Genomic DNA, 27,044 nt, shown 5'->3' with positions numbered 1-27,044 from the left:
TGCCACGGATCAGTTTAGAAAGAGCACGGGCTACAGTTCTGGCCGAGAACACGTGAGGGGCGTTCTGTTGGGCGCTGCTACAAGCTTTCCTCACTTTTAAAAAGGGGAACAAGGAAGGGAGGGAGCTGCTCTCTGCCCTGCACCCTCCGAAGGTTTGGGTGCTCCGCGTACAAGAGGGGATTCTTGCTGCTGCTGCTGCTGCAGCCGACTTGCAGACGCTGGCCACTGCTGGCAGGCCTTGACTTCACCGTGGAGCCACTGGCACCACCACGTGTCCTGAGAGCTTAAACCTATGTTGACTCCTCTGTTATTCCGGCCCAAAGCATACGCACTATAGACATCTAAACTCACCTTTTTGCTGCTTTATCACTCCTACCTTCCCGCTCCTAAAATGTAAGCTCTGTGAGGGGAGGGGCCTGTCCCTCCATCACTATGTCCCCATCACGTGGACTGGGCATTGTCTGGCACAGCTACAGCAGGTGCTTGATAAATGCTGGCTGCATTAACGTATGAGGCTCCTCCAGGGCAGGGACTCAGTCACTGTGGCTTCTGGGAGCGGCAGGGGCTCAAAAGCCTTCGCTGGATCAACAGGCAGGGAAGCCAGAAGACGGCTGCTTTAGAAACCAATTTAATAATATATACAAGGAGAAATGTACAAAAACAACCTAACAAAGGAGATGCAACAGGGCTGGAGGTGCCCGTCCCAACTAGCTGCCCACGCAGAGGGCCGATGCCAGCCCCTAGCTCGCCCTCCTCCTCCTACACTTGGAAGGGCTCCACGGGCCACCTTGCCCTGACGGTGGGATCCACGTGGTCCTGAAGCCGGTGCCACTTCATGTGGGCATTCCGACCCTTGATCTTGCCAAACACCCTGAGGAGGCACCAGAGGACACAGGGGTCAGAGCAGGGGGAGGCGGGTAGCCCTGAGGGGGCCACCCCAGAGGGCTGAGGGCTGGCGTTCTGGGAGCATCCAGGGAAAGGGCGGTACCTCTCACACTCCCGGCAGGGAAAGAAGCCCTGGCCCTTCCTGCTGCCCGGCAGCTCAGGGGTCCGCTTCGAGCTGGTGTTTGGGCTGGAGTTGGGGATGGACTCCCTCCTGTAACTCTCAGTAGTCCTCTGTAATTCGGGGGTTGGACGGTGGCTGGGTTTCCTCCGAGGCCTACGAGTGACCTGCACAGGGGGCAGAGGTGATGAAAGGGTGCTGACCGCCCCGCCGCCCTTCTAAGGGAGAAGCAGGTGTCCAGAGCGTCCAGACGTCCCGGGGTGCACCCCCCCCACCGCCACCCAGCTTGGATGAGCACCGGGCATCCAGATCCGTGCTGAACTCCTGAAGCCCTACCACGAGACCCTCTACCTTTGCTTCTGTCCTGTCTGCTTCACCCAGCTCTCTCTTGACCCTCTTTTCCGGCACTGGGGCTCGGCCGCAGTCAAACTCGATCATTTTCTTCTGCATGTAGTAGAACTCGACACACTGGGCTACTGTTTTTGTCTGGACCTAGTGGAGGAAGACAGAAGCCGGCTAAGGACAGTGCCTCAGGAGTAGCAGTGAGGATGGCCTTGACGCCCTAAATCCCCTCCCCATGGGGCCAGCCGCCACTTTTTGAAAGCCCTCCTGAAACGTCTCTCCCCTACGGCTTGGTATGCTCCTCTGCTACGGGGGACAGAGAATCACAAAGTCCTCCTGGGGATGAAGGAGTTCAGAAAGAAGCCAGCAGAGTCAACACCATCTAAGCTCTGCACACTCTGAGCAACAAGGCTGGCCCAGGAAGGCTTCTCTCCAGGAAAACGCACACAAAGGTACACACGAGGACGCTCACTGTGACATCATGTGGAGCCACATGTCTACCGACAGGGACTAATTAAAGCAGAGTGTCCTTACGTGGTGGATACCTCATAGCCTTATGCGACAGCTAGGCAGAGCCCTCCAAAAAACTGAAGAGGGAGGAATACTTCCCAACTCAGTCCATAAGTTCAACATTTCTCTGACACCAAAGCCAGACAAAGATATTACAAGGAAAGAAGGCTACAGACCAATGTCCCTCATGAACAGAGATGAAAAATTTTAAACAAAACTTTAACGAACAGAATCCAACAATATATATATGTATATATATATATATTTGTGTGTATATATATATATATATATATATAAAGGACAATATACCATGACTAAGTGGAGCTCATCCCAGAAACGTGAGGTTGGTTTAACAATCGAAAATCAATGTAATTCATCATATTAAACTTAAAAAAGAAAAATCATATGAGCATCTTGATAGGTGCAGAAAAAGCATTTGATACAATCCAATGTCCATTCCTGATGGAAACTCTCAGCACAATAGGAATAGAAGGAACTTCTCTTCAACCTGATCAATGATACTTACAAAATCCCTACAGCTAACGGTGGAGTGGTTTCCCCTCAAATATCATGAACAACACAAGGATTTCCACTCTCACCACTTCTACTCAATACTGTACTGGTGGTTCTAGAGTGCAAAAAGGCAAGAAAAAAAGTAAAGGCATCCAGGTTGGAAAGGAAGAAATAAAAGTGTCTTTATTTACAGATGATATGACTGTCTATGTAGAAAATTCAGTGGAATCCACAAAAAAGTTACCAAAACTAGTAAGTTAGTTTGGCAACATTTCAGAACACAAGATCAATATAAAAATCAATTTTATCTCTATACATACTAGCAACAAACCATTGGAAACTGAAATAAAAAACAACTCTATAACATCATAAAAATCACAAGTACTGGGCTTCCCTGGTGGCGCAGTGGTTGAGAGTCCGCCTGCCGATACAAGGGACACGAGTTCGTGCAATGGTCCTGGAGGGATCCCACGTGCCATGGAGCGGTGGGGCCCGTGAGCCATGGCCGCTGGGCCTGCGCGTCCGGAGCCTGTGCTCCGCGGCGGGAGAGGCCACAATGGTGAGAGGCCCGCATACCGCAAAAAAAAAAACCAAAAACAAAACAGAAAAAAACCAAGCCCTTAGGAATAAATCTGACAAAAAGTATGCAACAACTGTACTCTAAAAACTTCAAAACATTGCTGAAAAATTAAAGATTGAAATCGAGAGATATACCCTGTTCAAGAGGCAGAAGACTCAATATTGTTAAGGTAACAACTCTCCCCAGTTGACGTATAGAGTCAAAAACAGTACCAATCAAGTTCCTAGCAGGAATTTTTATTTTGAAATTGACAAGTTATTTCTAAAATTCATAGGGAATTAAAAAGGATCTAGAATACAAAAAATAACTTTGAAAAAGAATAACAAAGTTGAAGGACTAACATTTTCTAATTTCAAGACTTAGAATAAAGCTACAGTAATAAAGACAGTATGGGGATAGCTTAATAAAAGACAAACAGATCAATGGAACAGAATACAGGGTCCAGAAGTAGATGCATATATATATGGCCAACTGATATTTAACAAAGGTACAAAAGCAACTGAGTGGAGCAAGTATGGTCTTTCCAACAAAAGGTATTGGAATAAATATCCATATGCAAAAATGAACTCACCTCGCACCCCATACAAAAATAAACTTACAATGGATCATAAATCTAGAAATAAAACCTAAAACTATAAAACCTCCAGAAGAAAACACAGGGGAAAATCTTTGTGACTTTGGGTTAGGCAAAGATGTCTTAGATACAACACGAAAAGCACAGTCTATAAAAGAGAAACTAGTAAGTTATGCTTAAGCAAAATTTAAAACTTTTCTTCAAAAGACACTGTTAGAAGACTGACAAATGGCATAATGGAAGAAAATATTTCCAAAGCATATATCTGGATAAAGGACTGGTGTTCAGAACAAAATAAGAACTCCTACAGCTCAATAAAAACACAGACACTCCAATAAAAACAGAGGCAAAAGATATGAACAGACAGCTCACCAGAGAAGGTGCACATATAGCAAAAAAACACAAAGATGCTCAGCATCATTAGTCATTAGGAAAATGGAGTCAGAGGCTACTGTACACTCATTAGAATGGCTAAAATTAAAGAGACTTAGCATACCAAGTGTCGACGAGGGTGTGGAGCAACTGGACCTTTCATAACCAGCTGGTGGGAATGGGAAGTGGTAGAGCCACTTTGGAAAACAGTTTGGCAGTTTCTTAAAAAGTTAAACATACATCTACTGTAAGTTACCCTCATTCCCCTCCTAGGTATTTATAATCCCAACCCCGTGTCCGCAAAAAAAAAAAAAAAAAAAAAAACCAGTACATGTCCGTACAAAGACTTGTATGTAAATGTGCAGAGCAGCTTTATCTGTAGTCATCAGTAACTGGAAACCACCAACAGGTGGATGATTAAATGAACGGTGGTCCGTCCACACAGTGGTATACTCCTCAACAGTAAAGGGATGAACTATGGGTACACACGACAACATAGATGAATCTCAAAATCATTAGGTTGAGTGTAAGAAGCCAGACAAAGCAGATCACATGCTGTATGATTATTCCATTTATATAAACCTCTAGAAAATACTAACTCATTTAGAGTGACAGAAAGTAGACAAGAGTTGACTAGGGACCCGGGTGGTAGGAAGGAAGGGTTGCAAAGGGGCAGGAGGGAACTTTTGGGGGTGACAGATATTCTCATTATCTTGATCATGGTGGTGGTCTTACAAGTGTATAAATATGTCAAAAACATTAAATCTTACACTTTGATTATGTGCAATTTTGCGTACATCAAGTTAAAAAAAGAGCAAACTAATCAGCAGGATATTAAGTATATGATGTCATCCTTTTTTGAGAAAGTGCATATAGGTGTGTAAAATCCGTATGGGCAGTAAATACCTGTCAGGTTATCAATCAGAAGTAGGATTGTGGGGAGGGGCCTGGAGGCCAAACTTTGAACATAGGATTCATTTCTGTACCATTTCAGGTTGTTCCAAGCAATGGCATTGTAGTTGTCAACTGTTCACAGCATGAGCAGAGTATCGCCCCTGACAAGCCCTGCAGTTCTAGCGCCTCGGCCCTGTGAAGGAGCCTTGTCTACACCAGCCTGCCATGTTCGCCTTACCATCTTGTGTATCAAGTAGAAGTCCTTCTTGTAGGCACAGAACGCCTTCTTAAAGAGCCTCTTCTCCATGGAGGTCCAGATGTCCGAACCTATTGGAGAAACAGCCAAGAGGAGGAAGGCTGTTTCTCCTTCTGGGACCACAGCCACGGCTGAAGTGCAGACTCCCCTCCTTTTTCAGGCCACCGAGCGCCAATTATATGCCAAGATTTCTGCTAAGCCCCTTACTTGCTTTATCTCACACAATCCTCACAAAAACCTTAGCAGGTAGGGGCTATTACCATCCCCGCTTGACAGGTGCAGCAACTTGAGGCTTCCTCTGGTTAAGAGACTTGCCAAGGGCAGCCGTGGGCCCCTGGTTGCCTGACTCCAACGCTGGAGTGCTCAACTGGGAAACCTGAGCCCACCCCAACCTGGCACCCCCCTTCTGGCCAGGAAGAGCCCACGAGGGAACCAGTGGAAAGGGGAAGGTTGGATCCAACTAGAGAACAGCACCCACTGAGTCCCCCAGAGAGGACGGGCCCTTCTGGGAGGGCAGGTGTAGGCCCCAAGAGAACTCCGGGAGGCACGTGCAGAGCTTGCCATGGAAACTGACTGGCTCGCAGGGGCCTCAGCCAGGCCAAAACCACGCGGGCAGCCACGCTCGTTACCTGTGTAGTGATAGTTGGCGAGAGGGTGAGTCCGTGGCTTCTGGGGTCCTCTCAGTAAGAGGGTCTCCAGGGCAACCTGGAACGACAGGGGTGGTGGGCAACTCTCTGAGGGAGGGAAGGTGAGGTAGAGGCCCGCCTTCATTCTTTCATTCATTCAGAAAATATGTGCAGCCCTCCCTAAAGCCACCCCTGCCCCAGGGCGACTCAAAGTGTGGTCGGTCTGTGGACTGGCCACCAGCTGTGAACCACTTGGGACACATTGCCTACAGCACTAAGCGGACTGTTGAGTGCAGCTGACGTTACCTTTTTCATAGCAAGATTTACTTGATGACCAAACAGTGTGTGGACTTATTCTGGCACAAGCTCCTTATTTCTTCAGGGAGCAGCATTTGGAGTGGCACTGCCCCCGCCCTAACCCATGTTATGGTCCTCATAGCACTAACCATTATCTATCACTTTTAAAAAATGTATTTCATGTGCTCACTCTCCTAAAATGTAAGCCCTGCAAAGAGAGGGCATTTGTCTTGCTCAACAGCATAACCCTGGTCAGGACTCGCTATGCAGTTTGCAGGACCCAGCGCAAAATGGAAACACGGGGCCCTGTGCTCACAAACTATTAAGAATTTCAAGATGGTGGCAGCAGAGCATTAAACCAAGAATGGGCCCCTGAGCTGGCCCCAGCCTGATACCATGACATCACCAGGTATCAGGAGGACCCAGTAAATGTGTGCTGATTACTCTGCTGAGCACCCACCACGTGCCAGCCACTGCCTCTCAGCTTGAGAAAAAGCACCGTGTAGCCCTGACTCTTGGGTCTCCAACTCGGGTGACGTGACTTCCTCTCCCACTACACACAGTTGGACTTCTTCATTTTCTAAACTTCAGGATTGTGAGGAGGGTCCTTGGAGGAGGCAGAGGCATTTCTGTTGCATCAGAGGTTTTCATACACCATTTTTAATCCAAAAGTTAATGTTCAGTAAATAAACCAGATTAATGCAGGCCCTGAGTTGGTCCTGCTAGGCACCGCCTCCCCAGTGCCGCGCTGACATGAGGTAACGCCGGAGGAACCCTGGTGCTCTGCTGTCACCCCAGATAAATAACTGCTTGAGCCCGTATGTGTGCATTTCCCCTACGTTCAAAAGGACACCACCAGTCCCAAAGCGACCAGGGAGAAGGGTGGGTGGCCAGCCTTTGGTTCTCGTGAGCTGCAAAGCCCCAAGTAGAAGGCACGTGTCTTGCGCCTAGAGCCCCTGGCCCTAAGAGAGCAGGCAGCTTCCCACAGCTCCTCTGAGCCCCCCCTCGCCTGCACCGCACCTGGATGTTGCCCTGGGCTTCATGCAGGCAGTGCAGAGCGAGCTCCAGGTTGGTGCCCCCGCCCGGCATCACGCTGGAGCAGGCCACGTTGAAGAGCTCCGTCACTGTTTCCAGCAGGCAGCCCGGCAGCGGGAAGGAGAGGAGACACAGAGGGTCAGCAAGTGCCAGAGAGGAAACCTCCCCAACAGCACAGATGGGGCGGGGGGCTCCTGTCACCATCTCCCTCATCTCTCTGCTAAAAGCAGGCTGAGGGAAGGGAGGGACAAGGAGGATGGGCAGAAACCCTGCTCCTGGCACCCGCTCTGGATGGCCTGCCCAGCTACTGGGTGAGAGGAGAGGTGGGCCAAGGGACTGCAGCACAGCAAAGCAGTCCTGCGCTGAAGGCCAGCTCTGCCCACCCCACCCCCGCCTGGGGATCACTGCTTCTTGGTCAAGGTGAGAACTGGGAGGAGAAAACCCTTGGGGATGGAGGAGGGCCCTCGGGAACCTGGCCCCAAAGTCTCAGCCACCTCTATCCTGTGTTTTCGGGTTGGTCATCACATCTCCCCATGGCTTCCAGACCAGAGTAGCTACATGCTCGTCACTTCCAGCCAGTGATCTGTCCTGGAGCTCTGGGATCTCAGCCTGAAACTGGCTTCCTATGTTGATGTGTCTGAAATGAGGCCACACACACGGACATAGAGACATATGTGTGTGACCAAGATGGGAAATACAAGAGAGATGTGCGGTGAGCCCTGCTCAGCAGGGCTGTGGAACCCACCTTTTGGCCATCTCTCAGACACAGGGAGTGCTCATCAGCCCAGTAGACACGCGCAGGTATTCCAGAGACCTCTTGAGGGATACTTCCTTCCTTCCTGCAATTTGCTTTATCGCCAGATTTCTGGCTTCAGGCGTTTGGGGTCTAGGACAGGGGAGGTATGTGCTGATACCTGGCATTCTTCTGTATCCAAGGTAACATCCAAGCTACAAAAGAGTATCTCATTGTGCCATCATCAATTCTATCTAGAACCCCAGGGTGCTGGGCATTCTGTCCCCAGAGATCCAACTATGGTATGTCTGGACAGAAGGAATATTGGGGAAACGCCTGGAAAAATCCACCACTTCTCTCCTAGGGAGGCTCTGGATCTAGACCTGACTTTCCCGTGATGAAGGCTCCCTTGGGAAAAACCGACACTGGAATGCAAGGAGGGTAAAAGCATCCCCACATTGCAAGGACCCTCAGGTTCTAAGTCTGTTCCAACTCACGGTTCAGTGCTGATCTTGCTGTTGTCCTTCACCACACTGATGCCAAAAGAGCCGTCCATGTGATCTGGAAAACACCCAAAGAAGAGCCTCAAGAAGACTGGCTACAACTGACCCATGAGGCCCTTTTTGCCTGACTTTCCAGAGCAGCTAAAAGCAGGCTCTTCAAGATTGCATGGTATACACACACTACTGTATATAAAATAGATAATCAACAAGGACCTACTGTATAGCACAGGGAACTATACTCAATGCTCTGTAATAACCTCTATGGGAAAAGAATCTAAAAAAGAACAGATATGTGAATATGTATAACAAAATCACTTTGCTGTATACCTGAAACTAACACATTGTAAATCAACTCTAATCCAATGTAAAATTGAAAATGACAAAAAAAAAGATTGCAGGGTATGGAGTTTCCTCAAAAATTAAAAGTAGAACTACCATATCATGCAGCAAACCCACTTCTGGGTACTCATCCAAAAGAACTGCAGTCAAGACCTCAAAAAGATATCTGAACTCCCATGTTCACTCCAGCACCATTCATAATAGCCAAGATGTGGAAACAACCTAAATGTCCACTGACAGATGAGCACATAAAGGAAATGTGCCATAAACATACAATGAAATACCATTTAGCCTTAAAAGGAAATTCTGCAATATGCAACAACATGGATGACCATTGAGGACATTATACTAAGTGACATAAGCCAGTCACAGAAAGAGAAACACTGCATGACTCCACTTATATAACATATCTAAAGTAGTTGACTTCATATTGATAGAATCAAAGAGTGGAATAGGGGTTACCAGGGGTTGGGGCAGTGGGAAATGGGAGGTTACTAATCAATGGGCATAAAGTTTCAATTAATCAAGCTCTAGAAATCTGCTGTAGAACATTGTACCTATAGTCAACAATACTGTACTGCACACTTCAATATTTGTTAAAAGGGCAGATCACAGATTAACTGTTCACATCACAATAAAATAAAATAAAAAGATTGCATGGAAGGGGGATAAGACTTCTGAAAAAGTAGAGTAAGGAACTGGGCAAAACAACAGATTTACTGACAAAAATCATTAAAAAAAGAAGAACAGTAAGCTAAAGTCTCTGCAAGTTGTCCTAAAGGCATACAGCATTTTAAGAAATACTCATTCAAGAAAATCTACTAAATCGTGGGAAGAACAGTGAGAGTCTGTGGCACTGGAGCCATGGCCCACTCCCTTACCCACCTAGCCCCCAGCTCTTTGTAATGGAAGCTCTACCCAGGTAGGTGCAGCCAAGGAGATGGGGACTTCTTCTTCCCCTGGCTCCCATGCTTAAAGAATTAAAGTAAGATAAAATAAAAATTTCTCATCAAAGAGAAAATGCCATCAAGAGATGGAAATTATTTTTTAAAAAGAAACAAATGTGGACTTCACTGGCGGTCCAGTGGTTAAGATTCCACGCTTCCACTGCAGGGGCCACGGGTTTGATACCTAGTCGAGGAACTAGGATCCTGCATGCTGTGCGATGCAGCCAAAACAAAAAAAAAAAAAAAAGAAGAAGAAGAAGAACCAAATGGAAATAATTCAGGGGTTAAAAAAGTACAATAACCAAAATAAGGCTCAACAGTAGATCTGAGCTCGCAGAAGAAATGATCAGCAAACCTGAAGATAGAACAATGGAGACTATGAAATCTGAAGAAGAGAGAGAAAAAAAATGCAGGAAACTGAAGAGAGCCTCAGAGAAATGTGAGATGTCATTAAATGCAACAATATATATGTAGTGGGAGTACCAGAAAGAGGGGAGAAAGGGACAGAATATTTAAAGTATTAATGGCTGAAAATTTCCCAACGTTGATGAAAAACAATAGGTATATCCAGCAAACTCTACAAACTCCAAGAAAGATTAAACACAAAGAGCTCTACATCCAGACATAACATAGGCAAAATGTGGAAAGCAAAAATAAAGATAAGATCTTGAAAGCAAAAAGGGAAAAACAATTTGTTACACACAACGGCACTACAGTAAAATTAACAGCTACCTTCTTAAGAGAAACGATGTAGGTTACAAGGCAATGGCATAATATATTCAAATTACTGAAAGTAAAAGAGTGTTAACCAAGTATCTTATAGTCAGCAAATTATCTTGCAAAAATGAAGGTAAAATAAAGACACTCCCAGATAAATAAAAACTGAGGATAACTGTTGCTGGCAGACCTGTCTTACAAGAAATATTGAAGGTGAAATATTATTCAGCCCGCAAAAAGGAACAAAGTACTGATACATAGTGCAACGTGGATGAAACCCAAAAACATCATGCTAACTAAAAGAAGGCGTTCCTAAAGGACCACATACTGTATGATTCCACCCATATGAAATATGCAGAATAGCCAAATCGATAGAGACAAAGTAGATTAGTCGTTACCCATGGCTGCGGATGGGGAGGATGGAAAGGAGGGACTGCTAATAAGTACAGGGCTTCTTTTGGGGATGATGAAAATTTCTGAAAACTGATGGTAGTGATGGTTGCACAGCTCTGTGAATATACTAAAAACCATTGAATTCTATACTTGAAAGGGATGAACTGTATGGTATGTGAATTATATATCCCTAATAAAAATAGATACTAAAGAAAGTCCTTCAGATTGAAAGCAAATGACATCAGATGGTGAGTTGAATCCAAACCAAAAAAAAAAAAAAAAAAAAAAAGCGAAGCGCTAGTAAATATGGGTAACTATAAAAATCACTATGATTACATATTTCTTTTCGTTTCTTAATGGCCTTAAATATAACTGCATAAAACAGTATGTATTGTGGGCCTGTAACATACAGAAATATAATATATGTGACAGTAACTGCACAAGGAGCACAGCTGCATTGGAGTAAAGGAGTATCACCTCAGACAGTAACTCAAATCCACAAGAATAAATGAAGAGATCAGAAATGGTAAAGAAGAAGGTTAATATAACAACCTCTATAAATCATGCTTGCTTTCCTTTATTCTCTCAGTGTTTTTACACGAAATAAAAGTATATAAAGCAAGAAACATGACCAGTAAGGTATTACTGGGTCTCTCACATGTAATCGCAAAAGAGTTAGAAGGAAGAGAGCTAGATAGGAGCAGTGTTTCTATATTTCACTGTTAATGAGTTATTACACATCCTAACAGATTCTGATAAGACATATATTTTAAGTCCTAGAGCAACCACTAAGAAATGACTAAGAAAAAGTGAAAAATTAACAGAATTAAAATGCCACACTAGAAAGTACTCACTTAATACAAAAGAAAGCAGGAAAGGAGGAACAGAGGGAGAAAAAGACATGTAATATATAGAAAATAGAAAGCAAAATGGCAGATGTAAATCCAACCATATCAATCTAACATTAAACAAGAAGGGATTAAACAAACCAATCAAAAGGCAGAGTTTGTAAGACTGGATAAAAAACACATGATCCAACTAATGGTGTCTAGAGGTAACATGCTTTATTTTCAAAGACACAAATAGGCTGAAAGTAAAAGAAGAGAAAAAATATATATATACCAAGCAAACAACAACCAAAAAAGAGAATGGAATGGCTATACTAATGTCAGGCACATTAGACTTTAAAACCAAAAATATTACTAGAGATAATGATAAAATTATTGTAATAATGACAAATGATGTCACAATCACATCCTAATGGTAAAAGGTCAAGCCGTGAGGAAGATGTGACAATTACAAACATATACACACCTAAAAACAGAACCCCAAAATACACCAAGCAACAAACGACAGAACTGAAGGATGAAATAAACCATTAAAAAAGAATAGTTGGAGATTTCAATACTTTCAACAGTGGATAGGGCAACTAGGCAGAAGATCAACAAGGAAATTGAAACTAACTAGACAAAACAGACAAAATACAGCATTCCACCAAACATCAGTAGAATACATTCTTCTCAAATTCACATGGAACATTCTTCAAGACAGACTGGATTCTAGCCCATATAACATGCCTCAATAAATTTTAAATTTTAAAATAAATTTAAGGGAATTCCCTGGCGGTCCAGTCATTAGGACTCCACGCTTCCGCTGCAGGGGGCATGGGTTCGACCCCTGGTGGGGGAACTAAGATCCTGCAAACCGCACAGCACAGCCAAAAAAAATAATAAATTAATTAATTAAATAAATTAAATTGAAAAAGAAACAAAGTATGTTCTCTGACCAAAAGAGAATTAGATTACAAATCAATAAAAGGCAGCAATTTGGAAAATTCACAAATCTGTGAAAATTAAGCAACACACTCATTAATAGTCAGTGTATTAAACAAGAAGTGGAATGATAAATTAGAAAATACTTTAGCTGAATGAATATAAAAACACAACATACTAAAACTTACAAAATGTAGCTAAAGCAATGTTCAGAAGGAAATCTATAGCTGTAAAATGTCTGTATTAAAAAAGAAGAAACATCTCAAATCATTTATGGTCTACTGACTTTCCACAAAGGTAGCAAGACAGGGCTTCCCTGGTGGCGCAGTGGTTGAGAGTCTGCCTGCCGATGCAGGGGACATGGGTTCGTGCCCCGGTCTGGGAAGATCCCACATGCCGCGGAGCGGCTGGGCCCGTGAGCCATGGCCACTGAGCCTGCGCGTCCGGAGCCTGTGCTCCGCAACGGGAGAGGCCACAACGGTGAGAGGCCCACGTACAGCAAAACAAAACAAAACAAAACATGGTACGAGGACAATTCAATGAGAAAAGAAGAGTATTTTCTAGTGCTAGAAGAACTGATACATACATGCAAAAGAGTGAATTTGGACTCCTACCTCATACAGTATATAAAAGTTAACTAAAGATTGATCGCAGGCCTAAGAAAAAGTTGGACTTCATCACAATTAAAAACTTGTGTACTGCAAACCATATCACAAATAAAATGAAAAGACAACCCACAAAACAGGAGAGAATTTGCAAATCATATATCTGATAAGGGGCTTGCATGCAGACTATATAAGGAACTGAGACAACTCAATAATAAAAGGATAAGAATTCAATTGAAAAAATGGGCAAAGGATCCGAATAGACATTTCTCCCGAGAAGATATACAAATGGATAATAAGCACATGGAAAGATGCTCAACATCATTAGCCATCAGGGAAATGTAAATCAAAACCACAATGAGGGGGCTTCCCTGGTGGCGCAGTGGTTGGAAGTCCGCCTGCCGATGCAGGGGACGCAGGTTCGTGCCCCGGTCCGGGAGGATCCCGCGTGCCGCGGAGCGGCTGGGCCCGTGAGCCATGGCTGCTGAGCCTGAGTATCCGGAGCCTGTGCTCCACAACGGGTGAGGCCACAAACAGTGAGAGGCCCACGTACCGCAAAACAAACAAACAAACAAACACCTCACAATGAGCTACCACTTTACACCCACTAGGATGGGTGTAATAAAAAACACAGCTAAGAAGTGTTAGCAAGGATGTGGAGAAACTGGAACTTTCATACAATGCTGGTGGAAATTTAATATGACCCAGCCATTTTGGAAAGCAGTCTGGCAGTTCCTTAAATGGTTAGATATAGTTACCCTTTGACCCAGCAATTCCACTCTGAGTTATATACCCAAGAGAAATGAGGACTTATGTCCAACAAAAACTTACACATAAATGTTCTTAACGGCTCTGTTTGCAATAGCCAAAGGACACAAACAACCCAAATGCTCGTCAACTAATGAGTGGATAAATAAAATGTTGTCTATCCAGAGAATTCAATATCATTCATCCATAAAAAGAAGTGAAGCACTGATGCATACTACAACATGAACCTTGACAACATTATTCTAAGTGAACAAACTAGACACAGAATGTCCCGTAATTTATGATTCCAATTACATGAAATGTCCAGAATAGGGAGGCCCATAGAAAAAGTAGGTTGGTAGACTGGTGGTTGCCCAGGGCTGAGGACTTGGGGGCTACAGGGCCTGTGTGTCACCGCTCGTGGATATAATCTTCTGGGGTGATGAAAATGCTCTAGAATTAGATTGTGGGATGGGTGTACAATCCTAAGAATACACTAAAAAATCACTGTACACTTTAAATGGGTGATTCATATGGCATGTGAATTATACCTCAATAAAGCTGTTTAAACAATTACTCGAAAGGGCAGGCAGAAGGGTGGTTAGGCTAAATGGCGTCTATTTTCTTTCTGGCTACAAAGTTATAAGCACCTAGAAGGCTGCTGGTCCCAGATGGTCCTGGGATAGTTCTGAACAGCAACGGGACCCCCGGAGCAGACCCAGGCGTAGGCCAGAGAGAGTGGCTGGACCAAATTCTACAGGGGGCGGGGGTCTGGCCCCCCGCAGGCCCATCATGGGCTGATCAAGCTCACTCACCAAGCATGGCGCTGATGAGCCTGTCGGGACGGGCCCGGGCAGATGTGGAACAGAGAGTGTTGAAATACAGCCCAGAGCCCTCCCGGATGGGGCTGAGCATCGGGGGCGGTGTGTAGGGAGGTCACTGGGACAGTCCCTTCAGGAGGTGGTCCATCAGGAACACGGGCGAGCGCAGGCAGCTCTGGCGGCATCCCCCCGGGCCCGGCTCCCCAGACATGGAGGGCGGAGGAGGGATGAGCAGTGCCTTGGGCCGGAGGAGCTTCTTCCGCTTCCTGTGTTGGCTGCTCTCCTTGATGTCTCTCTCTTCCCCGTCCTTCTCCTGACCCTGGAGAAGAAGAGACTTCAGAACCACGGGGGTCACCTGAGGCCACCGGCCCCAAACCTCAGACCTCAAGATGGCCTGAGAGTGGGAAAGGGTACTGACCAGCCAGATGCACACCCAGCATGGCCGTGCCCAGAGTCCTCAGCGCAGGAAGCCGGGCAGGGCCACCACGCCTGAGCCAGACTCCAGACCCTAAGCCGGGCGACATGTGACGCTGGGGCCTTCTCAGGCACCCACACCCCCCAAGGAGGGCCCTCACTCAGACCATTTTGGAAACTCATGTCCGTTGTTAAAGTGACTGGCACTTAAAGTGTGGGGGCCAGACAGATGCAACAGCATGACAAAAGGAAAACCTGTTGCCCTCAAAATGACAGCAGCTCCTGGGAGACAAACAGTGGGCTCCGTGCACCCCGTACCCGAGTCCAGCATGGACTTCTCCAGGTGGGGTCTTCCGGCACAGGCTGAAGAGACGACGCCTTGACCTTGCTACACTCTCTCTTACCTCCACACAATCTCCCCTCCTCTCTGCCCATCTTACCCCTCCTCATCCTCCAGCTCTCAGCTGCAACGCCCCCTTCCTCAGGCAGGGTCTCTCGTGCCCTCGGGGCTCCCACAGCTCACTCTCCCAGCCCGGCCCGTTCTGGGTCCTCAGTGTCCGGGGATGGGTCTATCTACTCCGCTGGGCTGGGAGCCCCAGGAGACGGGGGCAGGCCTGTTGTGGTCGCTGCAGTGTCCCCAGCCCTGCCCAGCACAGGGCCAGACACAAAGGAAGTTCACTGGAGGTTGAAGGGATGAAGGAACATGCAAATCAAGCTCTTCTGGAGTCAGGATTTGGGGGCTTTTCTCACAGCTCCCACTGGAAGCTGGAAAGCAGCTGGAAGGAAGTGCACCCACCTTGCTCCCCGGGGGATGGTTCGCTGGAGCCACTGGCACCGACACTGGGACCACCAAAGGGGCTGCGGTCATGTTGTCCAAGGACTTCCTGCCTCCCGGGGAACTCTGCCTGTCCCCCTCTGGCCTCAGCACCTGTCTTGGTGGCTTGCAAAACTCCATGCCACACACCTACACACAGAGCAGAGCCAGCCCTTTAAGAGACACAGTAGGTAGGGAGCAAGGGGCCCCTCCAGAGCAGCACAGCCCTGACTCCCGGCCCCCAGCCAGGCTCCCCGCAGGAGGACGGCTCCATCCTGAGATGAATGGCAGCTTCGAGCCCCTTCACCTGCGGCTCCTGCTTCCCTTGAGGTGACGGCCACTGGTCGCTGTGAAAACACATGTGGCTGCTCAGCCCTCTCTCTGTATAAAACATCTGGCTGCAATTCTTGCAGACGTAAGTGCTCCTTGGCTCTGCCCAGTCTGTGGGACCACCATTGTGCTGGTTACTGTGGGGAAGAAAGGGAGAATGGGACTCCGTCCCCAAACACTGATCCTCTGACAGACAGCTTTGGACGAACCCTAAAGAAATGGACATGATGCCCCCGATTCTCCGTGGCCTGGTGCTCGCCGCTTCAGGAGTGAAGCATCCAGAGCTCGCTCACCCAGGGCCAGCACATCAAAGCCACCAGAGGACTCCCGGGGGGCTTCTGAACTTACCAGCCACCGGCCATGTTCTCCTCCTTCATCGGGTCGGGGAGCCGGTAGATATTTCCACCCTGAAGACGAAAATACATCTGAGCCAACATATCAGAAATGAGATGCAAGAGTGAAAACTCTAAGTCTTGGAAGAAAACACAGGTATAATTCTTGGTGACCCTGGAGTAAGCAGTGGTTTCTTGGATGACTCCATAACCAAACAAAAGACAGATGTATTGGACTTCATCAAAACTTACAACTTCTGTGCTTCAAAGGACATCATCAAGAAGTGAAAAGACAGAATAAGAGAAAAAAGTTGCAAATCATGTATCTGATAAGGGACTATGTAGATTTATGTATCTGTGATACATAATGAACTCTCACAGCTCAAAAGTAAAATCACAACCCAATTTAAAAATGGGCAAAGGGTCTGAATAGACACTTACCCAAAGAGGATATACAAGTGGCCATTAAAAGATGCTCAGGATTATTAGCCATCGGGGAAATGCAAATTAAACTATAATGAGATTACCATTTCCCACCCACTAAGGTGAACCAACTGGACAATAACAAGCGTTGGTGAGGATGCAGAGAAACTGGAGGCCTCATACACTCTGGGTAGGGATATAAAACAGCACAGCGTTTTGGAAAAGTCTGGCACTTCCTCCAATAGAATTACCCTAGAGCCCAGCAATTCCCCTCCAAGGTATTTCCCAAGAGAAATGAAAACATATGTCTAAACAATAATCTGTACGCAAATGTTCATAGCACCGTTATCACAATGGCCAAGAAGGGTAAACAACCCAAATATCTATCAGCTGATGAATGGATAAATAAAATATGGTGTATCCATACAATGGACAAGTTACCAGCGATAAAAAGGAGTGAAGTTCTGACCCGTGCTACAGCACAGAGGAACTCTGAGAACATCAGGTTAAGTGAAAGAAGCAAAAGACACAAAAGGCCACGCAGCGTTAGGATTCCAATCACATGAAGTGTCCAGAATAGGCAAATCCATGGAGACAGAAGGGAGATGCATGGTTGCCAGGGGCTGGGAGGGATGGAGAGATTGCGGGTGACAACCAACGGTGTGGGGTGTCTTTTTGCGGTGATGAAAGTGTTTTGGCAAAGAGTGGCGATGCGTGCACGACCTCGTAAACAAACTAAAAACTACTGGATGGTGCACTTCAAGATGGCGAATTAGATGGCACGTGAATATTAAAGCTGTGAAAAAAAAAAGAGGGGGAGGTAGCTGTGGTGTGACAGGAAGGATGCTGGACCTCGGAACATCACGAAGAGACGTGGCCAAGCTCTCTGCACCCAGGACCTCATGGGCACGATGTGGGAGGACCCAAGCTGCTCCAAAAGGGCGGACCAGTGCCAGGCCTGCAGTAGGGGCCAAGTCGGACTTGTGGACCTGTGATTCACAACCAGAATAGACACAGCATTTCACGTACAAATATCAAGGGCAAAGGAGCTCTGCCTTTACATGCTCTGAAGAAGTGAAGGAGGCAAATCCAAAAGGAAGCGAAAGGCAGAAAGAAAGCAAATAGCAAAAGTTTAGTGAAGAAACATGATGCAAAGTGTCTCTGACAACTCTAAAGCCCTGTTCTGTTTTGTGTGTGTGTGTTGCAGGGCGGAGGGTGATGGGAGGAACCATCACTTCTCTGGACCTTCATTCCCCCCTCTGTAAACAAACTGCATCTGAGGATTTGCTGAGGTTAAATACAGTGCCTGGACAAGTCAGAAACACGGACACAGGTAAGGACGAGACTCTGCCTCCCGCATGGTCAGGTCCCGTGAGAGGGCCCTGGTACCTGGATCCTGTTGAGTATCATCAGCCTGGACTTGGAGTCCCAGGGGGGATCCGCTGGAGGCCCGGCCAACGACGAGAAGGAGGCCACGGCTACCTGGCTTGGAGAAGCCGCACAGCACATATCCATTTTCACTTTCTCCTTCCGGAAGCCTGGAAAGCGCTGGGCCCTGGAGTTGCCAGAGAAGAGCCTGTAGCCTCCGCCCCAGGAGCAGGCCGGGCCCTCTCCACCTTTTGTGGCCCCGGAAGCCGTGCCATTCTCAGCCTGGGCCTGCTTCCCTGGGAGGTGGGCTCTGGATGGCTCCTCCCCTCCTAACTGGGTCTGACGCAGGCTCCCGGGGGAGATGTCCCCCAGGCCCAAGGTCCCTTTCGAGGATCTCAACTGCTTGGCCAGAGAGGAGATGTCTGGCTTCCCAGGAGGGTCCAGGGACGACGCTGTGAGGGCAGGTGGAGCAGCAGCCACTTTTGGTCTTCCCTTTGTGTCCTGCCTCACGCTGCTGGGGGAGGCCTCTGTGGGGAAAGAGGGTGTGGATTTTCTCCTGCGGGCTAGGGATCCCTCTGGCTCAGGGTTCATGGGGCCAGCATGCAGAGAGTCAACAGTGGGCGCCATAGGTGGGGGCTGCTGGGGCCACGGCCCCTGCAGTGACTTCAGGGCAACTTGCTTGCCGTCGGGTGTGGGAAGCTGGGAGGAGGCGGCAGCCACCTGGGTGTGGGAGAAGATCCGCTGGGACTTGGTCATCATCTGGAACCCCTGCATCTGCTCGTGGCTCACCAGAGACTCCTGAGACCTCAGGAACAGCTGCCGGAAGAGCGGCGGGGCATCCGACGGGAGGCCGCTGGACTCTGGGCCGTTCTGGGGTCCAGGCTCACCAGGGTTCTGCCACGAGAAGGAGTCGCAGTCGAACTTGCTCTTCTTGGAAGCCCAGGAGTCCTCTTCCCGGCTGGTGCTGGCATATCTGGGGTCACCCGAGGCTTCCCCCGGTGCCTTCAGGAGCGTGGGAGGGAAAGGCGGCGTGTCCTCCACACCGGTGCCCCGGCTGGGTGAGGGCTCCCCCGCAGGGGAGTCGCTGCTGAGCCCGGGGCAGGCCCGGAGCCCTCCTGGGACGGCACTGCAGAGGGCTTGTGGACGACAAACATACTGTTTCCTTAGCTCTTAGGGCAGCCCGACAGGTTTCGGAGCCACTGGAAACTGTGGTCTCATGGCTGGGAACTGGCGGGGACAGTCAGGCCACGGAACAGAGGCAGGCAGGCGGGCAGGGGAGCGCCCTCGGGCCAGCCCTCCAGGGATGATGGGGGCTGGAGCAGCGGCAGCTCCGGCTCGGCTGGGTAGGGGCCGCTGTTCTCCGCTGCATGCGAGTGGACAGCCGTGAACACGTCCGTGGCAGGCTCCTTCCATGGGGGCCAGGGCTCCTCGGGAACCTCAGTGCCCAGGGCTCCTGGGGCCGCCGGGGTGCCGGCTGGGCCCCAGAAGGAGGACCCTGACGAGGGCAGGGAGGAACAGGCCGTGATCCTCCCTTCGCCGCTGTCTGAAGGCCCTCCCGGGGCTGGCCTGGGAGAAGGGATCTTCTGGCAGACGATGCTGTTCATGATACAGCGCAGGAGGTCTCGGTTGGGCAAGAGGGAGCTGGGGGATGGGGCTTCCGGGGGCACCAGGGACCACAGGCTCGCGGGTGCGGGCTGGTTGGCAAACTCGTGCGCGTGGGGTGAGTTCCCGCAGGGCTCCTCCTCCGGGGGGGCCTACTTGAGGATGCACAGGCCGTGCTGGACCTCATAGTGCCGGCGCACGGAGCGGTAGTCGCAGTAGCTCTGGCTGCAGCCCTGCTCAATGCACACAAAGGGCTTGGACTTCTGGTGGGTGAGCGTGTGCCCGGTCCTGGAATCACATGAGGAGAAAGTTAGTGGGTGTCTTGGCGTGGGTCACCCACTGCAGGAACCCAGGTGTGTCCGCAGGGGGCAGTAGCATCGCAACTCAGAAACTGTGCTCAGACCCTATGAGGAAAGACCCCTGCTAGGGCCAAAGCCCTCTGGAAGGGGGAGCTCTTGCCCTCACCCCTAAGCAAACCCCTAATCTGAGATTTAAAAAATCAGCGGGAGCCAAGTCAGAGTTCCCCAAAGTGGGTTCCTAAGGAACACCAGTCTCCAAAGTTGCTCCCTGAGGACTTGGGCTCAGCTGGCAAATAAGTTTGGGAAAAACACTCTTTACTTCTTGGAGGTTCCTAGGAGCAAACTGAAAAGCCACAGAGCAGATAAAGAGAGATCTGTTGAACTTTCCATGTCTCTCAAACTTATTTGCCCACAAAACCCTTTTTTTAAATAGACCCGTTTAGCATCCCCGAGAACCAGAGAACCAGAGTTCTGAGAACGCACCTGAGGAAATGCTAACTTGGGGATGATCCTTCCACGAACAAAGGAGTCTTTGCCTTCCCACAGGAGTCCTCCAGACAGCTACCTGGGAGCCCCACAGCAACAACAAGAAAAAGCCAAATTTGCCTATAATTTCTGCAAATATAAACGAATACAAGTATGTATTATATTTACATCATACTTATACCTGCATTAATATATTATAAATATAAACAAATGGGTAAATCACCCTCTGGGTACCCAACAATCCTACTCCGGATGGTTCTAATCAATGGGACCCAGTAAATAATGAAACCCTTTCCCATACGTGGACCCTTGGCCTCCATCTGAGGGAAGCAGCAGAGAGGGCATCTGGAGACCCACTTTCTAGCCCTAACTCTTACCAGCTTGTGACAGGAGTAAATCATTTCCCATCCTTAATGGCGAGAGGGGAGAGGATACAATGAAAGTGGGATTCATCGAAGCCTCAGTAAAGGCTGGGCGAGCTGTAAACATGCAAGGGATCGTCCTCTCCCACTTACGAGTCTCTCAGTTTGAAAGTCTGTCTCTCCTCCCTCGGCAGCAAGAAAAGCTTATCATTTCTAAGACATGAAGAACAAACGGGATTCTGCTGCTCTTACACTGAGCTTGCTTTTTAAAGTCAAGTTTTAAAAAAAACTCGAGTTAATAAAAGGGGGAATTAAAAAGGGAAAAAACAGAGTGAACACTCCATTGCCATGTTTTAGAAACAGGCATTTCAGAACCCCTCACGCCCTGGTGTTATCCCAACATATATTCCTCATGGAGTGCATATCTGTTCTGCTCAGACACCTACCAGGGACTCTGAAACTTTCTCTACACAGTTAGCCCAACTCCCTCCATGACAAAATTGCCTCAGGAGTGTGTCTTTAAAGCAAATGGGTCCTGTCTGCAAATCGCAGCGGCGCTCTCCTCACTGGAGTGAGTCTGGAGGCTGGGGAGGGCGGGCTGTCCGGGGCAGTGTAGGCCCTGCCCCCCACCCCAAACACTGGCCGTGGGAGGAGAACAGGTCGCACACACCTGGGACACCCGACGGTGGGGGGCGGTGCAGGTGGATGGGAGGGGATGCAAAAGAACCGGGAACACGCCCAGCCCCCAGCAGCCCCCTGAACAGACATCCCGACCAGACTCCTACATACAGGTGGTCCTGACGCTTAAAGGCCTTCCTGCAGATTTTGCACACGTGTCTCCTCTCCTGGCTGTGCGTCAGGTAGTGCTTGCTGAGAGAACTGGCGCTGCTGAACACCTTCCCGCAGAGGCTGCAGTCCAGGAGTGGGTTCTGAGGGGACCTGTGCTGCCGCTTTCCTTTCCTTGTGCTCCCAGACGTGGCCCTGCCTCCTTCGTTAGCCTCTTTGGGCACCTTGAGCACGCCTAGCCCCAGGTCTAGACAGAGGGAGAAAGCACAGGTTATGACATCCGGGGACATTGGAGCCCGGGCGCAAGCACTCTACCACCCTCGGACCAACTTCAGCAGCTGAGACCAACTCAGGGAGTTGGCCGAGAACCCCAACTTCAGCAGCTTCACTCGCAGAGAAGACCAGGCTTAGCACCAGGTGAGGGGGAGAAGGGACCCTGGTCAGGCCACCCCTCCAGGGCGGCACCCAATCTTCAAGCCACACTTGCGGGGGGTAAGGGAGGGGACAGCAACAGTCTGAGTGCTTCCAGGACACAGTGACTGGACAGGCAGGACTTCATGACGGTAACATCAACAGCACACTTGCAAGTGCAATCCAGAAATGCACAATGCAAAATCTTAGAAAAGTTTAAGTCCTTTCTCCCAGCCAATTCCACTCTGGTTTTTTAATTAAGGAAATTAAGGCAGATCTGTACAAATTAACGGAGATCTTGCAGTGAACTGCAAGCGAGTTAACTGCAGCATTATTTTTCCTGGTGAAATGTGAGAAACCACCTAATAACTGACACGAGGGCAGGTGGGTGACTGCATTCTGGTCTCAATGGTCTATGGCGCAGGCATTTAAGATACAACTGTAGGAAAATATCCATTGACGTGAAAGGATGTTCATGCTGTACCACTAAGTGCTGTGCCACTAACAAGAGGATTGTTGAAAAACGGAATGATCTAGTCTTTGAAAGGGAAAAATAAATTTGAATAGAAACAAACAGAATGGGATTGATTGGTAGCATCATGGATCAACTTAATTTTCCTTTTCCTATATATCTGAATTTTCCATGTTTCTCTACTCCTTGGGTAAATGAGTAGTTTTTTTTTATAATTTCATTTTTGATTTTTTCTCTTTGACCCATGAGTTATTTTAGAAGAGTGTTCTTTAGTTTCCAAATACTTGAAGACTTCTTTCTCTTCTTTCTTTTATTTATTTATTTATTTTTGGCTGCATTGGGTCTTCATTGCTGCGCGAGCTTTCTCTAGTTGTGGCGAGTGGGGGCTACTCTTTGTTGCGGTGTGTGGGCTTCTCACTGCAGTGGCTTCTCTTATTGCGGAGCATGGGCTCTAGGCTCACGGGCTTCCGTAGTTGTGGCACGCGGGCTCAGTACTTGTGGCTTGCAGGCTCTAGAGCGCAGGCTCAGTAGTTGTGGCGCATGAGCTTAGTTGCTCCGCGGCATGTGGGAGCTTCCTGGACCAGGGCTCGAACCTGTGTCCCCTTCACTGGCAGGTGGATTCTTAATCACTGCGCCACCAGGGAAGTCTGCAATAAAGTATTCTTAAATTAACATATGTACTTTTGTGTGTGTGTGTGTGTGGTACGCGGGCCTCTCACTGTTGTGGCCTCTCCCGTTGCGGAGCACAGGCTCCGGACGCGCAGGCTCAGCGGCCATGGCTCACGGGCCCAGCCTCTTCGCGGCATGTGGGATATTCCCGGACCGGGGCACGAACCCGTGTCCCCTGCATCGGCAGGCAGACTCGCAACTACTTTGCCAACAGGGAAGCCCCACTTTTTTTTTTTTTTAACACAAAATGCTACTCCACACTGAATAGACTATAGTATAGTGTAAACATAACTTATGGGCACTGGGAAAGAAACAAACAAAACTCCTATGATTGGCCTTATGGTGGTGGTCTGCAACCGGACCTGCAGTACCTCTGAGGTATGCTGATACTTGAGTGACGGCAGTCAAAACTGAGAGCAGAGATTCTCTAACTCTGGTTTCATTAAGAAATAGCTGGTGAGACTGTGTTAAACATTCAGGTTCAAACACACCTAGTGCCCAGATCTTAGTTTTTAATACTGTTCTCCAATAAAAGTAACCAGGGCTCCTTGGATAAAGGGCTGGTTCGAAGACTGGGCAGGAAATTATACAGGATGTCCTTAGAGTATCTTGTAGTTCCAGAACAGAAGTCTCTCAGCCTCCATCTCGTTGTCTCTCTCTCTCTCATACACACACACACACACACACACACACACACACACACACACACACAAATGGGGTATGTCAAAGAGACACAGGAGCCAACTGAAAGAGCTCCCAATAGTCAAAGCTGGAACAACTTGAGTAACAAAGTAGCACTGGATAATAACCCAGTCTATAAACTCTCCGTGAGCCCATGCTGATATAAATGAATGACTGAACAAATAAGTAAATGGCCGTGCATGATTCCAAATAATTTGTGTGGCTATTCTGCCCTCAAGAAGTTGAAGCATGACTCTTCACACCTTACGCATGAACTGTGCACAGTGACTTCCTTCCACAGATGACAGTATTGGGGGCGGGGACTAAGTTTACAGCGTAGAAACATGACAAACATTGTCAGCCAGGTGGTGGAGGTTCACGTCAACAGTGACAAGTCACACTGACACCGTGCACCCTGAATACCATGTGAGGACAGTGGCACTTCACTTCTGTGGTCTTCCTCCCCCTCGGATCATAAGAAACGTAAGACAAACCCCAGCTGAGGCACATTCTCCAAAATACCTGACCACGGCTTCTCATGACTGTCATCAAAAACAAGGAAAGTCTGGGAAACTGTCACAGCCATGAGGAGCCTAAGGAGATGTGACAACTAAATGTGATGTGGCGTCCTGGGAGGATCCTGGCACAGAAGAGGGACATGAGGTAAAAACTAATGAAATCTGAATGAAGCATGGACTTTAGTTAATAATAATATAGCAATATTGGTTCATTAATGGTAACAAACGTACCATACTCATGTAAGATAAGAATAGGGGAAACTGAGTGTGGGGTATATGGAAATTCTCTATACCATCTTCCCAATTTTTATGCATATCTAAAAACTAGTCTTCTAAGAAAGTTTCTTTAAAAAATTTAAGTTCCAGGGCCCTACCTGCAATGATTCAGATTAGGAAAGTCTGTGGTGGGGTACAGGAATTTGCATTTTTCACAGGGCCCCTAGATGATTACAATGCAGATAATTTGGGGTTGAGAAAACACTGTTTTCTGGGGGTGGAGTTTGGCTGGGGGGAGGTCATTCATAAGAAACCTTTGCCCAACTCTCTTCTTACATTCAGAAATTCTTCTGGACCACACACTTGTGCTTGCCACTGTATTCTGACAGCAGATAAGATGGGGGTGAGTTTGGATAACCACAAACAGTTTGGGTTCCCTGCCCCTCTAAGCAGCACTATTGTAAAAGCTTCCAATAGTTTAAAGCGGTTAAGTTTCAGCTTAATTTCTTACACAGCAATAGATAACGAATATACCACCCGACCATGAAGCCAGAGACTTTCATTTCCGGTGTCATCAGGCTTGACTTGTTATGGAGGGTGGGACCCACACGGTGACAGCAACAGCATGAGTGCTCAGGTCATACGGGGCACCTGCCAATATGCGATTTACGTTTTTCTCATCAAGGCTTCCCTGGTGGCGCAGTGGTTGAGAATCTGCCTGCCAATGCAGGGGACATGGGTTCGAGCCCTGGTCTTGGAAGATCCCACATGCCACGGACCAACTGGGCGCGTGAGCCACAACTACTGACCCTGCGTGTCTGGAGCTTGTGCTCCGCAACGAGAGGCCGTGACGGTGAGAGGCCCGCGCACCGCGATGAAGAGTGGCCCCCGCTCGCCGCAACTAGAGAAAGCCCTCGCACAGAAACCAAGACCCAACACAGCAAAAAAACAACAACAAAAAGTTAAAGGGTATTCAAAACAAACAAACAAACCAGATACATGGGGGTAGGCATTTTCCATCCCAGTTACAGAATGAGAAAACTGAGACTCAAACAGGGAAAATGACTTGCTCAAGGTGGCAAAGAAGGAAGAAGAGCCAGGCTGTAAATTCTGGTTCATCTGATGCCAGAGTCCTTTCCCCAACCACAGTGACCGCACCGCCTCCAACTCAACTTCCTCCTCTGCTCCTCCTCCCTCCCCGTCTTTTCAGATGGACTGAGCTGAAACCTGGCCCTTCTGTGAAGCCTCCTGACACCACCGTTTGCCCTGCTCCCCTAGCCAGTCCCTCCGAAGGCAGCACACAGTTACAGACACAATCACGCCTTTAAGCCATCAATCCTCTGAGGTGTCCCTCTTCCTCATCTCAGTTAATAGCATCTACTCAGTTGCGCAAACCCCAACCTGCCCTGCCAACCTCCATCTGTCCTTTTCCTTACCAGCTCTCCCTGTGACGTGTGACCCATCAGCAAGTCTGAATCTACTTCTAACGTGATCCCTAATCCTTGCGCTTCTGGCCTCTTCACTGCTACTCCAGCCCAGGCCACCATCTCCGCTGAGAGCCTTCCAGCTACTCTCCAGGATTCCCGTCTTGCCGCCCACGGCCCCCACACAGCAGCTAGAGCTTTGCACAGCCTCCCCTGGTTCCCATGGCAGAGTCTGTGCTTTGCTTCACCGGGGCCTGGAAGTGGGTCTCAGCCTCAGCAGCCTCCTCAGTGTGGCTTCCCACCCCCGCGCCATCCACCTGCCAGCGTCTGCCACTCCGTCACTCCCTCGGACTTGGCCCCCTGCTGTACTTTCCTCATGTCACTTTGTGGTGGACACAAGGTCTGACTCCCCAGTGGCCATTTCTGCTTCCTCTTCTTTTCCTGGCAAATGGGATTCCAGTTTGGATCGGGTTACAACAAATTTGAGGGAGCACACTGGTTCTCCCCACTCCTGGAACTGGGGGGAACACAACTTATGCTTTTGTCCTGGAGAGAAATCTTGAGGGTCCGGGATAACGGTGGCCACTTCCCTTTCCACTGCCACGGATCAGTTTAGAAAGAGCACGGGCTACAGTTCTGGCCGAGAACACGTGAGGGGCGTTCTGTTGGGCGCTGCTACAAGCTTTCCTCACTTTTAAAAAGGGGAACAAGGAAGGGAGGGAGCTGCTCTCTGCCCTGCACCCTCCGAAGGTTTGGGTGCTCCGCGTACAAGAGGGGATTCTTGCTGCTGCTGCTGCTGCAGCCGACTTGCAGACGCTGGCCACTGCTGGCAGGCCTTGACTTCACCGTGGAGCCACT

The 27,044-nt window shown here is 48.4% G+C and overlaps 1 pseudogene across 1 annotated transcript; it reads right to left on the bottom strand.

The window, feature by feature from the left end:
* Window positions 1-30: 30 nt before the first annotated feature.
* Window positions 31-26,564, bottom strand: LOC308611450 (zinc finger protein 541-like; annotated as a pseudogene). Its single transcript has 16 exons — window positions 26,504-26,564; window positions 21,799-22,042; window positions 18,282-20,183; window positions 16,486-16,544; window positions 16,115-16,274; window positions 15,790-15,957; window positions 14,574-14,898; window positions 8,233-8,296; window positions 7,497-7,639; window positions 6,988-7,091; window positions 5,674-5,749; window positions 5,027-5,115; window positions 1,355-1,495; window positions 989-1,170; window positions 720-871; window positions 31-38 (listed from the first exon to the last, which is right to left on the bottom strand). The product of its transcript is annotated as a zinc finger protein 541-like (transcript).
* Window positions 26,565-27,044: the final 480 nt, after the last annotated feature.

Source organism: Mesoplodon bidens (assembly GCF_964165515.1).
Source record: "Mesoplodon bidens genome assembly, contig: HAP1_SCAFFOLD_620, whole genome shotgun sequence".
NCBI classification, from domain to species: Eukaryota; Metazoa; Chordata; class Mammalia; order Artiodactyla; family Ziphiidae; genus Mesoplodon; species Mesoplodon bidens.
Note: the sequence above shows the minus strand (reverse complement) of the source record. Positions and strands in the feature narration are given on the sequence as shown.